This window comes from Magnolia sinica, chromosome 8 (assembly GCF_029962835.1).
Source record: "Magnolia sinica isolate HGM2019 chromosome 8, MsV1, whole genome shotgun sequence".
Lineage (NCBI taxonomy): Eukaryota > Viridiplantae > Streptophyta > Magnoliopsida > Magnoliales > Magnoliaceae > Magnolia > Magnolia sinica.
In genome coordinates, this window is record NC_080580.1 from 82,409,889 (window position 1) to 82,427,116 (window position 17,228).

The 17,228-nt window shown below is 37.6% G+C and overlaps 1 non-coding gene across 1 annotated transcript; it reads left to right on the plus strand.

Annotated features, from left to right (window-relative positions):
• Positions 1-13,161: 13,161 nt before the first annotated feature.
• LOC131254428 (small nucleolar RNA R71) lies at positions 13,162-13,268 on the plus strand. Its single transcript, XR_009175541.1, has one exon. It is a non-coding gene; the product is annotated as a small nucleolar RNA R71 (small nucleolar RNA).
• Positions 13,269-17,228: the final 3,960 nt, after the last annotated feature.

Sequence of the window (17,228 nt, forward strand, 5' to 3'; positions counted from 1 at the left end):
GTAAAGATAGTAGAAATGTTGTGGAACTTTATAGGTAAATACCATTTTTAAAAAATTAGAGGGAGAATATTGCCTCTTTCTATGATGGCGATTTTTGTTGCCATGCTAAGATCTCTATCAACCAAAAAGAAGAAGCCACTTGGAAGAAAGCGAGGGCTATGATCACGATGGCTAGGAGGCATGTGGTCCAATCAGGCTACAAAAAAAGTTAATGGAGGGTAGGCATTAGCCTAAGCTTTTGAGGCCCATTTACCAATGGATGCTCGAATATCATAATATTGGAATCATCCCATGTGGGTTGGGCATGTTTTTGTGGATGTGCATGTTTGGTGCTTCCCACTGTTTGCCAAGAAGCATGGTTTTTAGAGTTGAGTCTGACTCAGTGAGTTAAGTCATTGTCAGGGATATTTCAAAGGGGTGGTGCAAAACCGACCCAATCGGACTTAACTGGGTCTGAGTCAACTCAGATGGGTTGGCAATCGATGCACATGGTTGAACCTCATTTCAGTTAAACCCATAGGCTGGAATGACAAAGGCTCCTGGCCCCAACACTAGCCAGATAGCTAGTGTCAGAGTTCTGTGGGCCCCACCATGATGCATCTATTTTATCCATGCCATCCATCCATTTTTCCGGCTCATTATAGGAAACAGCCAAAAAACGAGGCAGATCCAAATTTCATGTGGACCACATCACAGTAAAACAGTGTTGACTGAATGTACACCATTAAAAACTTCCTAGGGCCCACTGTAATGTTTATTTTCCATCCAACTTGTTGATAAGGTCACACAAAATTGGATGAAGGGAAAACACAGATATCAGCTTGATCCAAAACTTCTGTGGCCCCTAAAAAGTTTTCAACGGTGAGCATTCAATCCTACTGCTTCCTGTGGTATGTTCCATCTGAGATATGTTTCTCCCTCATTTTTGGGCTCATGTCCTAAAATAAGCTGGTGAAATGGATGGAGGGCATGGATAAAACAGATACATTATGGTGGGGCCCACAAAGCTTTGACATCAGCTAGCTAGATGGTGGTGGGGTCACTAACCAATCCGTATCAAAATGGATCTCAGAGCCGGCCCTAGTCTTTGGCAGCCATAGGGTCAGCTTGTCGATCGAGCTCGCTATTGAAGTGACAGCACCAAGTTCTGTAAGCCCCACCATGATGTATGTGTTATATCCATACCGTCCATCCATTTCGCCATATCATTTTAGTGTACGCTCCCAAAAGTGAAGAAGATCCAAAGCTCAAGTGGACCCCATTATAGAAAACAGTGGGGACAGTGACGTCCACAGTTGAAACCTTCTCAGAACCCCCCATGACGTTTATTTGAGATCCAACCTGTTCATAAGTTCACACAGGCATGAACTAAGGTAAATCACAAATATACCCAGAACCATAGCTCAACTGGTAGACTGAGTAGAGAGACCTCGATTCAACACTTGAGGTCTCGGTATCAATCCCTAGTGCGGGTGGCTAACATGGAGTGTGTGTGTGTGCCGACATGGGTGTTGATATCAGCTTGATCGAAAACTTCTGTGACCCTTGAGAAAATTTTAACATTAGCCATTCAATCCCCACTATTTTCTATAGTGGGGTCCACTTGAGCAATCTGCCTCATTCTTTAGATCATGCCCTAAAATGATCTCTCCAGATAGATGACACAGTGTTGATACACACATACATCATGGTGGGGCCCACAGAACATGGTAAATATAGCTACTGAAGCCATCAGTAGCTAATCCGTACGTCCCCTACCGACTGACCAGTTCTCACTAACCAGATACCACTGACTCAGCTCCAAATCTGGTCAATCTGAGTTGACTCAGCCACTTCACTATTGTACAAAGACATAAACAGCCCTACACGTAACTTTTCTCTTCCAATATTGCAACTGATCATAAACATCCACTCTCCCAAGCATGACCCGAGTCATTCTCCACCGTCGATCATATCTACCATCAACATGATCATCAGCGGCCCACCCTTTAATCCATCTGGGTTTAAGCATCACACAACCAATTCCATCAACATCAACGAAAGGAAAAAAACAAATGGTGTGGCCCAAGACAACAGATTAGGAATAAGTCAATATCAACCGTAGATTAGTCTAAGATTTCTTTTACTTTAATATACATAAAAACCTGACTAACGTGTCCTAATCTAAACTTACCAACTGAAAAACAAAGCATATTCAAATCTTCAACTTGGGATTACAGATTTGTATTTCGGAACACAAGATTTAGATAATATAAATTATCAAGAGTGAAACCGCCTTTTCATGCTACTGTTGTAGTGTTTTTATTTAATTACAACAAGTATGATTAGAGGGTATCCTATGATCATTTTTCTAATGATATTATAATATGAAAAAAGCTGTCCAAATTAAAATTTTGAACTTGTGGAGCGTTTGGATGTACTATCATTTCGTCGTAATTTTCAACGGGCTTTGTTTTCTATGTATTTAAAGTGAGGTTAGCCGTGTTCCTCGCCGTGGATATGGATTGGGTTTGGGGTGAAGCACGCATGCTAATCGTTTTGGGCCGATCTTTAGCGTATAGCCACTTTTATTGCAATTTGGGGTGCATCCAAACGGGGTTGTAGTTTATAAAAGAGAGGTTTGCCTGTGTGCATGCTTGTGTGGGCCGTGGGCATGAAATCTGAGGGTGCCCATCAAGAGGGTCCATCAAATAGGTTGGGCCAGACTTCTAAAGAATGATGGTTGTTGTTGATTGATGTCTTAAATCTATAAATCAACAAGTCTGTCGATGACAAGTTCGATGTCATTGAGCAGATTTCGATACTATTGTAAAAATTTAAAATTTCTCACTTTGGTCACTGGACACTTTTGGTGTCCTAGTCGATGCCATCGAAAGATATTTGATATCATTGAAGGTTGTTCGATGACATTGAAGACTTATTCAATGCTATCAGAAAAATCTGAAAAATCTATGATTTATTGTTGGAACATTTTGGTATGACATCAAAGGGTTTGATGCCTTCGATCAATTGTCCATGTCATCAAAAGTGCTATTGAACGATCATGCAAAGTTGCTTATCTGTGCGATTTGTTTTTATTCCAATTGTAATTCTCCTAAATGCTATAAATATAGATGTCATCGGAATTAGGGTATATTCAAGTGTTTTCTAATTCGTTCATAAGATTCATCAGCTTGTAATGGGACATTCATGGCTTGTTTAAATAGAGTATTTTCTCTCTTGTAATTTCTACTTTTAAAATGATATATGTCGCTTTGTGCCGTGGTTTTGTTTTTTTTAAGAGTTTTTCTACATTAAATTCAGAGCATTTATAATTGTACTTATTGTGCAATTAGAAAACTTTGCTTGATTCATCTTTGTATGCTTCCGCAGTCCCCAACAATGACTCATCCTCAGATATCGCACTGATTGTAGCCATCTAGGCCATCCAATGAAGTACATCTCTAAAATAGCACTCATCAAGCAACCCTAACTATCCAATCAATGTCTATTAACTGAAAAATTAAGAGCAAGTGATGTGTCCAAATTAGAAGGGAGAAATCAGATGGTTAATATTTTCTTTCGGTGCAATTTTTAGGTTATGCTCCATTAATGGTTGAGTTGGTAATTTGGACCGTCTGAGTTTCCACACAGCTATTCCAATAGTGGAAAGTTAACATATTAGTCAAGCCCTTTTAAATCATGCTCTAGCAGAGCATGATAGTTGATACACATGCACTCAGAGATTACTTAAAATTGCCTACGTGGCATACAAATAATTTGAACTAAATTATCCAAAGCATGGCTTCAGTCTATATATATCATGAACCAAAATGTAAGATTACTTGATGATCTGACTATTGGATTGGTGGACATTTAAGGGACGGTTAGGGATGAAAATATTCAGTTCTATTTCAACGAACAAGTGTCCATGAATCAGAAGTCCTGATTGTTTGACTAATTTAATTGTAGGGTTGTGATTTAGCGGCAGTGGGTCCAACAATTTAATCGGATTAATTGGAGTTAATGCATGACACGTGTGCAATTTCTGGGGGCATGTGTATCAAGTGTTATAGGGAGTTGGAGTATCAAATAACTTCCATATGAAAAAGTATAATAATAAAGTAGACCCAGTCTCTTTCAGCCGCCCATTTGTTTCGTAAATTATGGCCCATGTAATGAGTGGACTGGCCCCATTTTCGGCAGGGTATCTAAACAGCCGTGCAAACCTGATGGACGGCTTAGATCTCACACCTATATCCATGCTGGCACGTGTAGTGGCGTGTAGATGTGCAGAGTAGGCTTAGCAAACCTCGCGTGTAATAGTCCAACTAATCATCACCGTCCATTGGTTGTGGGCAGGACTTCTATGCACAATGAAAATGGAATTCCGGGTCCAACTTTGATGGGCGGTGGGGATTTGGCAGCACAATCTCTTTGTTCTCATGGCACGTGATCCCACCCGTCCATTAGTGGGCCAGGGATGTCGATAAATATTTAAGTGGGATCGATCGCCATAGAGATTCCCATCCACGGTGAATAGAATAAACCAGCTGGAGATCTGTACACATTCTCCTGTGTACCTCTAGGAAATCACAATCCATGCAACCCAAGCGCAGATCCTATCCGTTCGCCGTGGATGACCTAGACTCTAATCGTCCATGTATGTGCAGAGATCTGGACAGTGTTTTGAACTCTCTTCCGCATGGACGGTGTGGATCTTTGATGAAGTTGGCATCCACGTATAGAAACCTGCAATGCACCTAGTTGCATTTGGACTAGTAGGCGTCGAGATCACTTATCTGGACCGTCCATTTTGTTCAATTCAATCTTCGATCAATATTACGCAAAAATCAGAGCAATCTGTGTTTGTGAACATCCATCACTGGGCCTATCTTCTGTAAACGATCTGGTCCATTGATTTTTGCATGCCACTGACTTTATGGCTTAGATCATCAGATGGGAATGATTTTCTAAAATAGATGAGTCTTAACTTCCACACAAGTTATTCTACAAATGGTGTAAGGATAACACGCATCAGATCCAAACCGATTATCCAATGAGGCTATATGCCAAATTCGACTCGGAGTAAATAATCTTAACCGTTAATTAGGATGATCTTTTATGAAAATTGATCGAGGTAGTCTAAATAATTTTTATGACCATCGATTTTCACTTCCAAAATCCACTCTCAGGTGAGTGGTTAGGACTATAAGATCAGCTGGGTTTTAGGGTATGGCCCATCCAAGATACAACCTACATGATGATTGGACCAGATCTCCTGCAACTACGCAAAATGTGTGAAAAACCAAATCATTGTAGATTCGCATAAGGGACAATACTCACACCTTCAGTCTCATTTATATCAAAAACCCCTAATTGATCTTTTCAAATTGGATACCTTTTGACTTTGTGTAGCTACTATTCATTAGATTATATTAAAAAAAATTATGTTTGAATTTATACGTATGAAAGTGACTGTTACATGATAATAATAATATATGTATATAAATATTTAGATTGACCATCACAATGATTCAATGAAGTGCAGCCAAATCCATTGATTAAAGGCTTGGGACACTTCCCATATCGTGTAGACCAATATACATTTATGCACCTAAGAGTAATGTATATTAAGATGCGTGTACATATTTAGATGTTCATTCACTTTTATTTATAAGATGATTGAGATGAGGCCTCACAGAAATAGACATTCAATACTCAATTGTAAGCCTATATATTGTAGCACAAATAAATCCTCGGTTAATTGGATGGATTCTATGTAGGGTTGTACATTGTGTCGAGTTGAGCCGAGCTTATACAAGCTCGGCTTGACTCGTCCATGCTATACTTAAGCTCGAGCTCACCCTCAAGCTTAACATTGAAACTTGGCTTGTTTGCCAAAGTTGTTGAGCTAGTGGTTCGAGTCTGAGTCGAGTCAAGCTTATTCGTATGTCATGAATTGGGCATGGGTTGTTTAAAGTCGCCAAGTGGGTTGCGCAGGTTGCTTAGAGAAATCAGGAGAATGAGAGAAGGAGAGAGATAAAGAGGGGTAGTCGATCGAGCAGAGAATCTCAAGCAGTCTAGCTACTGTGCTGGATGCGGCCATGCGGATTGTAGCGTCTACTCGTGCTCGGTAGGGTAAGGCAATAAAGAAAGAGAGGGAATGAGGATGGGTACGATTTTTTAAGTAAAAAGTAAAAACTTTTAAATTTTAGCTTTTTTAAGGTTTTTAACTTTATATATATATATATATATATATATATATATATATAATTTAATATTAATATAATATATATAATATATAATATTAAAATATATTATTCGAGTCGAGTTCGAGTTGAAATGCACCATAGTTGAACTCGGCTCGAAGTCAACTCAAGCTTTAGAAAACAAGCTTGACTCGCCCTGAGTTGGCCTTTCAAGCCACGTTGAGCGAGCTTTTTGAGTTGGCTCAACTCATGAAACAGTCCTAATTCTATATGATTATCTCTCAGACAACAATTACTTGATTATTCTTGATTTTTGAGTGAGGTATAAGTGTTGTGAATTAATTACATACAAGCAATGGATTGAATTCAGTTTGATTGTCGACAGGTATATTACTCCTGTAGGTGACTCTTTCATCCTTATTACTCTTAAGTTGTGTGACAAGGTAAGGACAATGTGATACTACTTTGATGTGCATTATTAATGCCATGCGATCATATTCAGTTGAGTAAGAAACATGCTGCGAAAGCAATCAAATTAAGATTAATTACAAAAATTAAATAGAGAAATATCACATATAATTATATTGTGGTGATAGTGCACATGAGACTTATTTAAGGTGTCGAATTAAATGGATGATTGGATTTGAATTCAAATTGTTTATGAAAAATATTTATATTATTATAATAAATATATTAACATTTTCAATAAATTCTACTTGATCAAGTTTGATAAGATTAAAAAACATTCAATCTTAAAAATAGATAAGTGTGCTTCACAATTAGGTATTGTAATTTGTGGACATGCAAATATAGAATCAAGTATATTCAAATAAATATAATCAAATTAACAACCAATGAAAGATTGGGATGAATCATTTTTTATCCTCTAGTTGATTTGGCGTGCCATGAAGGATTATAGTCCTAGAAATATCACACTGGATTCACCTTATTGGTGGCTGTAGATTGGGTTTTCTTATTAGAAGAGAGAATGATAATTTGGCACACCTTGTTACTACTACAAAATAAGAGATATTGAAATTAGTTTTTAATTAAAAAATTTCTAAGACAGGAGTCTATATGTATAAGTGTAGGGTTTTTATTTGAAATGCTTATCTTTCTTCTCTCTAACCTAGCCCAGAGAAATCACTTCTTTCTAAAAATTATGGTTCATTAAATCTAGAGATCCTGTAATATATATAATAATCTTTTCCCTTGCGATTGATAATCGACATCCACAGCAGGCTTTTCTCTCCATACTTATTTTTGTATAATGAGGAAGATGGTCATGGTTATGCATTCCAGATAACTTCATTTATATAAATTTTAAAGTCAACATATTTTCCTATGCTTCCACTTTCGACTATCATTACTTACTTTTATTCTTGAATTAGTCTTCCTTTACTAACGTGCTTTAAAGGAGAGATATTTGATACTCTGGTAGCCTATGAGGCATGGTACCTATATCCCTATAATTTGTACATGTAAAATAATATTAAAAAAATGAAATTTTATGTTAAAAAAATATTCTGGTAATATGGAATATATGCTCTGGGACCATATTTTCAAAAAGATTTTTAAAAATATATCCCATTAATTGTGATAATTATCATTTCTCCACCTTCCATCACGGTTGAGACCAAATGGATGGGTGGCTCGGGTGAGCCCCATCATGATGCTTATGTAAAATCTACATTGACTACCAAGTGCATCACCTCATTTTAGATTAAGAACCCAAAAAATAACTCCATCTTTGACTCAGGTAGACTACAGGATTGGAAATAGTGTACAAAGCAATGCTTGCCCTTCAAACTATTTTTGTTAGTGTGGTCCACATGAATCAATGAGGGGTATGAATTTTGGGATACATATCTAAATGTATATATTGAATTTAATGATTGTAATGGATTGCATGTAATTATTACAGTGGGTTGATGTTTTATTTAAACCAACATGATTTAAATGATTTTTAAACTCGCAAGTATACGAATCAGATGTAGATACGGTACGTATTACGAGATCGTTCCCACGAGGACTGGTCGTCACAATTCAAATCTATGATTCTCCTTAACTAATCCAACAAATAATGGAATGAATTACTAAGCACAATTTTATGAAAAACAATTAATTAAGAACAGGGAAGAAAATTCAATCAGAGAGAGGGCACTAGGACTTTCGAATCCACCCCTAATTATCCTAACCCTTGTTTTGTCTGTTGATTCACCTTGATCTAGATTGATACCACTTAAATAGAGAAAGCACAATCTGTGTCCTTAATCGGGCATACAAACTGTCTAATTCCTTTAAACAATGCCATGAATGACATATCCCATATCCTTGGTCGGGTACATGGAATGTACATTCATTAAAGCACCCTGTTTCTTCCTCTATAGGAAACTTGTTCTTGATCAGACACAAGTACCTATAATAAGCATCCAAACAACATCCATATATATACTTTAATCAAGTTCATAGATGGAGAAGTATAGAATTTAAACCCATAAAGCCCACTTAAAGAAAGAAACAAATTAATTGAAATTCAAAGTAAATCAACCAATACAAGAGCTAATCAAATTAGGGGCTTCATCTCAGCCCTAGCTGAGAGATTAGTGACCCATAAAATTCATGAAAAATATTAAATAAAATTCATAAAAATTAAACACCAAACCAATCGATCTCTCTCTTCTTTCTTCTCTTTCTTCTCTTTCTTCTCTTCCTTGCTCCAGATCTGGAATCCCCTGGTTCTGAATGACTTTCCCACGTCCAAAACTCCCCTTCTATAGCTGCTGGATGGCTGGGGTCGGTGGCAGAGTCGTAGAAGGACTCGAAGTGCAATTTTTCGCAGCCGTGATCGGTGGGCCCCACAGAGGCATTTTCTGGAAAATCTTATTTAAACCGTCAATACTAAGGTTGAGGCAGTTCCAAATATCAGGTGGGCCCCAATTTAGAGATTAATAGGCTGATCTGTCCGTTGGACCACTTCCCGAGATCTTCTATGGCTGAAATTTAATATGTACGGTTAATTTACGGCCCTCATCCCATGTATGAAGTTTCGAACTGATTGGATAGCGGGAACCATGTGATCTTGCATTCTGGACCCTTTTCGGGCCCCTTTGGCTTGCTTTCCTCAGATCTCAGGCGTGTAAAATCTTCATTATTGGTTCTCTGGAGTCCATCCCGTGCTCTGGAGACTTTGGATCATGAAATCCATGCCTTTAACATCAATTTTCAATTAACGCTCCTGACTTCATCCTGTAACAAAAATACAATTAAAATACTTCATTAAGCATTATCATATACGTAAAATCTGGTAATTACTGGGGTCTGATATGCAATATTTGACCCTGATCATAACCCCCAACTAGCATTTTGCTAGTCCCGAGCAAAGTATGCGAAAAATAATTTTAGAAATAAAAGATGATTCCTGTAACTCAAGTAACTTGTGAACAGACAGCTGAGATGTGAAAATTCTAAGATTCATGAATGGTAAGTAGAATTTTCTCCTGAAATCAAGCTCACAGTAAACTTCATAATCAAGTTCAACATATTAATCCATTAATTAGAACATTTCTGAACATCGAGCTCCATGAATGTAAAGTGTAATCTCGACTTACAAACATTAAGAGATCCAATTGTCAACCTCATGATATCATTGGTAATTCGTGACAACCAAGCTTGAAACCAACACTTATCTCACAGATTTATTTTTAATTTTACCAACCTTTGATTTTCTTTATGAGCAGTAACGTAAATGAGGGGAATCAAATTCTTACCTATAGGGAGCAAACCTATGGCGAAAACTCGTCGCCTCATTTTTTATAAGTCAACTATGGAGAATCAAATCTATACCTATAGGGAGCAAACCTATGGTGAAGATTATGTGACTTAGCCTTTTAATTCTTCTTTTTACTAAGTTAATCATTCAGTTATCGAACCAAAACTTAATGTGCAAGCGAGATGTGATATGTAAAATCATGACTTAATTAATGTTCACAACGTCTAATCATGGATTAACAATTCAAAATTGACTGTGAAATCAAGCAGATGGCCGAATCCAAGAGTCATTAGTTACCAACATCAGGTATCTTATAATGTTAAAATCACAACTATCCTTCAAAGTCACTTTGAATTCAATAGAAATTCAGAAAAAATTTTAAAATTTTCACAAATTTTCCTCAGGACTAAGAAAATACTGATTAGGTACCCTAATCTCCCACCCCCAACCGAAAATCTATATTGTCCTCAATGTATTAGAAATAAACAAGTAATGCACATGGGACAACAAATAATAAAAGAGAAATGAGGGAAAGATAGTACCTGGACGGAGAATCAAGAGGCTTCCCAAAATTATCAATGTAAGAGCAAGTTAGGGCAAGAGAGAAATTAACAGAAGCGAAAATAACAAAAAGAAAAAGAAAAGAAGATCCTACCTATACCACTTTCGCAGGTGCTCTCGATTGCATTTAGCGCATGCAACAAGCCTTTAAACCCCTAGGTTACCCCTAGTGGACGAGTTGTAGTCTCGTGAGGGTTTGCAGTAATGTTACCCACAAACATTGAAGTAACTAACTAAAAATGAAAATGAATGAAATAAAAGCAATACAATAAAGCAAAAGGTTAGGTTGCCTCCCATGAGCGCTAAGTTTAACGTCTTCAGCCAGATAAGAACGGACCATGAATGAAATAATCTTTATAACCAGGGTCCGCCAAAGAAATTACCTCAACACTTTCATTAACCGATCTCGGACAAGTGATGTGAGTTCCCATGAACTGTGCTATCTGAAATAAGGCAACCGACACTGTCGTCAAATAATTTAAGGACTTCTGCTCGAATGACTTCTTTTATGTTAGGATCACGCTTCCTTTGCATGTTATGCGACATTTCCACAACAGCATGATCCATACATATCGTGGGGCATACTCCCTGTATTTCCACTATCTTCCGTTCAATTGCTGCCTTATATGCTCTAAGAACATTAAGCAGCCTGCTCGCCTTTGTCTTCTCAGAGTCGGAAGCTATGCTGTCAAGAAGAGTCTCAGAGGGATGGAGAGGTTCCACTTTCGCTCTCCATTTTTCAGTCTCCAATATAGGAGTAGAGTCGAGCAATGCATTGACTTCATGGATGGGACTATCAATGTCAAAATCCATGCCCGATTGTGCTAAGCAGGTTTCAAGAGGATCTTCAAAAGATGTACGGAAGGAGTCCTGCACAAGGCTCTCGATCATGTCCACTTCAAATATGTCATCCAAATCTGAGGGTTTTGTCCTGCATTAAAAACATTGAGTTTAATATTCATGTTACCAAAGGACAATTTCATAACTCCATTCCTGCAATTGATAATAGCATTAGATGTGGCCAAAAATGGACGACCCAAAATGACTGGAATCTAACTATGAAGATTCTGGACAGGCTGAGTATCTATAACTATGAAATCCACCGGAAAATAAAATTTATCAACCTGGATTAACACATCTTCAATAACACCCCAGGGCACCTTGACAGATCTATCGGCTAGTTGTAATGTTACCTTAGTCGGTTTCAACTCACCAAGTCCTAGCTGCTCATAGACCGAATATGGTAACAAATTGACACTCGCCCTAAATCAAGTAATGCCTTCCCGATCTTATGATCTCCTATGCCGCAAGAAATGGTGGGAGCTCCTGGATCCCTAAATTTAGGAGGGGTGTTATGTTGAATCATGGAGCTGAGCTGCTCTGCAAGGAAGACTTTCTTATGAACATTCTGCTAAATATATTGAGTGCATAAATCTTTAAGAAACTTAGCGTAAGCAGGGACTTGCTTGATAGCGTCAAGCAACGGGATGTTGACTTGCACTTTTTGAAACACATCCAAGATTTCATCAAAGTTATTTCTTTTCTTTGTTGGTGCCAGACGTTGAGGAAAGGGTGCTTTGGGCACATAAGGTGGCACATTAGTGGCTCTTGGAGAGTCAGAGAGCTTTTGGACTTTGGATGCATTGGTATGGCTCTCTGCTTCATCTTGATCTTCTGTTTTAGAATTTGATTCATCCCCAGGCATCTCTATTCTGTTATCAATCTGCTTGCCTGACCTAAGGGTAGTGATCGATTTGGCCTGTTCATGATATTGCCCTTGGTTGGAATTAGAGCCAATCTCATACTGTCCCTTTGGATTAGCCTCAGGTTGGCTAGGGAGCTTGCCCTTCTCTCTCTCACTCAATGTGGCAGCTAGTTGACCCATTTGTACTTCCAGCTTGGCAATGGATTGTGCATTTGCATGTAAGCTTTGCTGGTTGGCCAATAAGGTTTGTTGGGTGTCTTTTTGGAATTGGAGAGAACTCTGCATGAAAAGATGGAGTGTATCCTCAAGAGATGGTTTCCTTGATTGTGTAGGCAGTTGTTGATATTGTGGAAACTGTTGAGGTTGTTGACTGCCAACTTGGAGGTGCGGTTGCATGGGAGGATTTCCAGGATGGTCCTCCTTGTTGTGGTCCTTTTGCCCAAGAGAAATTTGGATGTCTAGCCCACCCTGGGTTGTATGTGTTCGAGTAAGGATCATTCCCAGATTTTTGAAAAGTGTTCATAGCATGAACTTGTTCAGAGAGAAGTTCTGGGAATGCTGCACCAGATGGACAAGACTGCATAGGATGGGCAGGACTAGAACATGTGGCATATGCCTCGACTTGAGCTGTTTGTAGTGGTCCATTATTTAATACCAGAGCATCAACTTTCTTTGTCAGGTTATCAAGCTTGGCGTTCAGCTCTGGCATGACTCCTATCTCATATATACCACCTCTCTTTTGTGGTTGGGGACTTTTGTCACCTCTATTTGAATAATCCCATTTCTGGGAATTTTCGCACAAGGTTTCAAAGAAGTTCCACGCTTCGACATCACTTTTGGTCATGAATGACCCTCCACTGGTGGCATCAACCATGCGACGGTTATGTGGTGTCGAACCGTCATAGAAGTATTGAACTTGTTGCCACTTCTCAAAACCATGGTGAGGACATTTAAGAAGCAAGTCCTTCCATCTTTCCCAACATTCATGAAAGTGCTCGCCCTCTTTTTGTGTGAAGTTAGTAATTTCTCTACGGAGGGCATTGGTTTTGTGAACGGGGAAGAACTTGTTTAAGAACTTCTTAGACAGTTGGTCCCATGTAGTGATAGATCCAACTTCTAGAGAATTCAACCATGCTTTCGCCTTATCCTTCAAAGAAAAAGGAAACAGCGTAGGCGGATCGAATCGTCTGAGAAGTTTTGGAACTTAAAGGTGGAGCAAATGTTTAAGAATTCTTTCACATGATGATATGGGTCCTCCTTGTCCAATCCATAAAAGGATGGCAACAATTGTATGACTCCGGGTTTAAGTTAAAGTGTGCTGCCGTAGTGGTTGGCAACACTATGCATGAAGGCGCATTAAATTGGACAGAACTGAATAATCTTTGAGAGCTTTAACTTCAATCTCATTCGCCATTTCAACAGGATTATTTCTCAATCTTTCACGAATTGTTCTTTCAATCTCAGGATCAAACGGTGCTAGTTCTATATTCAGAGATCTACGTCCTAGCATAAACTATGTTATTAATATAAGAAAGAAAACTAAACTAAGATGCAACCTATGATGAATAAAACTAAAGGAAAAAGTTATGAATTCCTAAAAACAAGAGAAAGCTATGCAAACGAGAATTGGAAAGAAGAACCCGAGAAAAGGAGATGATGAATGTCTGAAGATTTGAGAGCTCCTCCTTTTGAAGACAATGTTATTTAGCAGCTTCCTTCCTTAATTCCTGTAAACAAAAAGAAAACAAAAATAAATTAAATTTACTAAGATAATGCTAGAAAAAAAATCCTAAGCAACGGTTAATTTCTAAATAAAAAAAAAAAAAAAAAGTTTGTAATCTTAGAAATAAAAGCTAAGTTAGTTTCTAAAAAGGGAAAATTTCTAAAAAATAGGAAATTAGAAAATAAGAGAGAAACTTTCTAAAAAAATAAAACCTAAAAACTCTTCTAATAATAAAACCTAAACTAGAAAATAGAAAGTTACTTGAAAGAAGAATCAGAATCTAGAATTAGAAAATAGGAAATAAAAAAAAAAAAAAAAATAGCCTAGAGATAGAAACTTTCTAAAAAAAATAAAACCTTAATTCTAAAAATAGAAATTAGAAAAAAAATAGAAAATTTGGACAGAGATTACCAAATTAGTAGTTTATGTCAGGTCCCTACAAAACAGGAAATAGGTTAGTTTCAAAAAAAATTTAACCTAGAGTCAGTAAAAAACCTAAGACTATGAATTATGATAAGAGAGAATCCTAAATCCAATTGGAACAAAACAGTCCCCGGCAACGGCGCCAAAAACTTGATGTTTTATTTAAACCAACATGATTTAAATGATTTTTAAACTCGCAAGTATACGAATCAGATGTAGATACGGTACGTATTACGAGATCGTTCCCACGAGGACTGGTCGTCACAATTCAAATCTATGATTCTCCTTAACTAATCCAACAAATAATGGAATGAATTACTAAGCACAATTTTATGAAAAACAATTAATTAAGAACAGGGAAGAAAATTCAATCAGAGAGAGGGCACTAGGACTTTCGAATCCACCCCTAATTATCCTAACCCTTGTTTTGTCTGTTGATTCACCTTGATCTAGATTGATACCACTTAAATAGAGAAAGCACAATCTGTGTCCTTAATCGGGCATACAAACTGTCTAATTCCTTTAAACAATGCCATGAATGACATATCCCATATCCTTGGTCGGGTACATGGAATGTACATTCATTAAAGCACCCTGTTTCTTCCTCTATAGGAAACTTGTTCTTGATCAGACACAAGTACCTATAATAAGCATCCAAACAACATCCATATATATACTTTAATCAAGTTCATAGATGGAGAAGTATAGAATTTAAACCCATAAAGCCCACTTAAAGAAAGAAACAAATTAATTGAAATTCAAAGTAAATCAACCAATACAAGAGCTAATCAAATTAGGGGCTTCATCTCAACCCTAGCTGAGAGATTAGTGACCCATAAAATTCATGAAAAATATTAAATAAAATTCATAAAAATTAAACACCAAACCAATCGATCTCTCTCTTCTTTCTTCTCTTTCTTCTCTTTCTTCTCTTCCTTGCTCCAGATCTGGAATCCCCTCGTTCTGAATGACTTTCCCACGTCCAAAACTCCCCTTCTATAGCTGCTGGATGGCTGGGGTCGGTGGCAGAGTCGTAGAAGGACTCGAAGTGCAATTTTTCGCAGCCGTGATCGGTGGGCCCCACAGAGGCATTTTCTGGAAAATCTTATTTAAACCGTCAATACTAAGGTTGAGGCAGTTCCAAATATCAGGTGGGCCCCAATTTAGAGATTAATAGGCTGATCTGTCCGTTGGACCACTTTCCGAGATCTTCTATGGCTGAAATTTAATATGTACGGTTAATTTACGGCCCTCATCCCATGTATGAAGTTTCGAACTGATTGGATAGCGGGAACCATGTGATCTTGCATTCTGGACCCTTTTCGGGCCCTTTTGGCTTGCTTTCCTCAGATCTCAGGCGTGTAAAATCTTCATTATTGGTTCTCTGGAGTCCATCCCGTGCTCTGGAGACTTTGGATCATGAAATCCATGCCTTTAACATCAATTTTCAATTAACGCTCCTGACTTCATCCTGTAACAAAAATACAATTAAAATACTCCATTAAGCATTATCATATACGTAAAATCTGGTAATTACTGGGGTCTGATTGCATGTAATTATTACAGTGGGTCATGTAAAATTGAGGGTGGATGTTTAATGATTGTAATGGATTGCATATAATTATTACAGTGGGCTATGTAAAATAAAGGGTGGACGTGTCTCTCCCAATTGTTTCCTTTGGTGTGGACCACTGAAATCATAAGTCAACCTGATTTTTTTGTCCCTAGGCCTAATATGGTACTAAATATCTAATGGTTGGAATAAATCTTACATAAATATTATAATAGGCCCATCAAAATAAAAAACAACTTCCATACAATTTCTTTGTCTTTTAGATACTCTTTGTACATATGGAGAGGGAATGCCACAACTTAAGTTTTGACGAGGCTCACCAACTTACACCTCAAGCCCAAAGATTAGGCTGCTTTGTGACTTAGGTGGGACACACTAAAGAAAACAATTGTGAGATAGACGTCCACCCTTGATTCTCATAGAGTCCAACATGATAATTATATGAAATCCCACTCCAATGATGTCGTACAAAACTTTAGGCATGGAGCCTGAAATTCAGGTCCATTCATAATTAAGGTGGGGCATACCAAGGGAAACAATTAGGAGGGTGATTGTTGCCTATATACTATTTTCAATCATGTGGTCCACCTTAATCATGGAAGAAGTTATATTTTGTCCCTTCGCTTAATACAAAGTGATGCACATGGTGGTGAGGATGGATTTTAAATAAGATTTTATTGAAATAAGATCATGGAAATTTTACATTGTTAAGGATCATAATGAAATAACCATTAAAACAAAAAAATTTAACACACTCACAGACACCTACACCATAATGGGTACTCGAACTCATGACCTCTTTAGTAACACTCATGAATCTACCACTAAGTCATAATTTTTGTTGCTTGAGATATGTAAACTAATTTCCATTATTTAAAAAGTTTAATATAAATTAATTGTGCACCACTTACACATGCAATTTAGATGCCTAAGTTATCATTCATTACACTCCACGTCCATGTTTAATTTCTGAGTGCCACTAACGCAATTTCCGAGTGTCCAAGTATGCAATTTCCGAGTGCCCCAATATCATTCATTTCATAGTTAAAATAAATTGTGTGCCGCGTAATTTCCCAGTTGAAGTGGATTACGTTTACGAGGATTAGCTACTGACAGTGACACTAGCCAAATTTGATACTGTGGTGACACCACCAATTTCTGTGGGCTACACAATGAAGTATCTGATGTATACACACCATCCATCCATTTAGAAATATTATTTTAGAACATTAGCTAAAATATGAGGCGGATCCAAAGATTAAGTGAACCCTGCCATAGAA